Here is a 1,964-nt window from a genome sequence, read left to right as displayed (position 1 = left end):
GTTCCATATGAATTTTAGGATTTTCTTTTTCTATAAAAATTTCATTAGAATATTGATAGGGGTTTTAATTGAACTGATAGATCATTTTGGGTAAAATGGACATTTTGACAATATTAAATCTTCCAATCAATGAACATGGGTTATCTTTCCATTTATTTGTGTTTTCTTTGATTTCTTCCATCAGTGTTTTATAGTTTTCAATTTTTCATGTCCTTGGTTAAATTTATTTCTAAATATTTTTTTGTTGTTATTGTAAATGGGATTGTTTTCTTTAAAGATTCTTATTTTTTGGGGATTTTGTTTGTTATTGGTGTATATAAACACAACTAATTTTTATTTTTATTTTATTTTGGTTGTGTTGGTCTTTGTTGCTGTGTGAGTTTTCTCTAGTTGCAGTTAGCAGGGGCCACTCTTTGTTGCCTTGTGTGGGCTTCTCATTGCGGTGGTTTCTCTTGTGAAGCATGGGTTCTAGGTGCTCTAGGGCCTCAGTAGCTGCAGCACATGGGTCAGTAGTTGCAGTTTCCAGGCTCTAGAGGGGGGACCCAGGAGTTGTGGCACGTGGGCTTAGTTGCTCCATGGCATGTGGGATTTTCCTTGACCAGTGACTGAACCTGTGTCCCCTGCGTTGGCAGGTGGGCTCTTAACCACTGAACCACCAGCGAAGTCCCAGACTTTACTGAATGTATCCTAGACCTTACTGAATGCTTTTATTAATTTTAACAGTTATTTGATGTGTAAGATGATGTCATCTGCACAGTTTCATGTTCCTGGATCCACCCATCTCCCCCTTCTTTCTGCAGCTTCTCTAGGTGCAGAGCCAGCATCTCGTGGTAGCTTGGCATCTTGTCTGACCTACTAATATTTTTGTGTATATTTTTAAAATATGACAAACCTATAGTTTTACAAAGTTTTATTGTCTACCTAGCACCAGTCATTGCTATTTTAAGGTTTATGGTTATGACACATAATGAGTGTAACAATTTCAGAATACTGTAATGTTACATTACTTGGATAAACTGTAATTTATTAATTACTCCCTAATGTTGGATATTTGGAATGCTTTCCATTGTCCCAACATGAGTTGTAGCATTAATTGTATTAAATTTTCATACCTACAAAAGCATTTTTGGATATTTTCCTTTTTTTGTTGTTGTTTCCCTGTATTGTGAAAGAGTTAAGGCAGCTTTCAGCAGTGCTTTAAGTTCTGGGAGAATCTGCCTCTTTGTGTCTGATTCATTTTCTGAGTGGGTGGTGTACTGCTTTAACCTTGCCACTGACAGGGAAGTTCAGATTTCATCCTGCAAAAAGAGGTCTGTCCTTGCAGTTCTCTTCCCTGAAGTGTTTGCCTTTCTACAATGATTGTACACACTCTTCCATCAATACACTGGTACTTGCTAGTGTCAGTTCTCCTTTTGAATTGAAATTGCAATTTCCTTTGTTCATCTGGGCTATTTTTAAACTGGCAGCTCTTATTTAAAAGCCATAGATTGTGTTCCAGATTAACCCTGTCCAAATTTGGTAATGGTGATTAAACCACTGAGGGTAATCAAAATAATCAAATGAAGAAAAAGCACTTATTTTCTAACTTTTCTGGCTAAAATGAATGTTCAGATAATGTGACTTTAGTTTTTATATAAACCCATAGCATTTTGGTAAGCAGCTTCTGAAAATAGATTAATGAATCATCATGGGAGAAAACTTGAGAATCTTTGATTTAAAAGGAACGTTAACAGTCATTTAAGACAGTCTACCACACAAAAGCAAAACTCATCTACAGAGTGCCTGATAGTCCATCTGTTTTGGATTAAACCCCTTCCATGGGGCTACCCTGGGGGCTCAGACAGTAAGGAATCTGCCTGCAATGCAGGAGACTCGGGTTCAATCCCTGGGTCGGGAAGATCCCCTGCAGAAGGAAATGGCAACCCACTCCAGTATTCTTGCCTGGAGAATTCCATGGACAGAGG

This window comes from Dama dama, chromosome 21 (genome assembly GCF_033118175.1).
Source record: "Dama dama isolate Ldn47 chromosome 21, ASM3311817v1, whole genome shotgun sequence".
NCBI classification, from domain to species: Eukaryota; Metazoa; Chordata; class Mammalia; order Artiodactyla; family Cervidae; genus Dama; species Dama dama.
Note: the sequence above shows the minus strand (reverse complement) of the source record.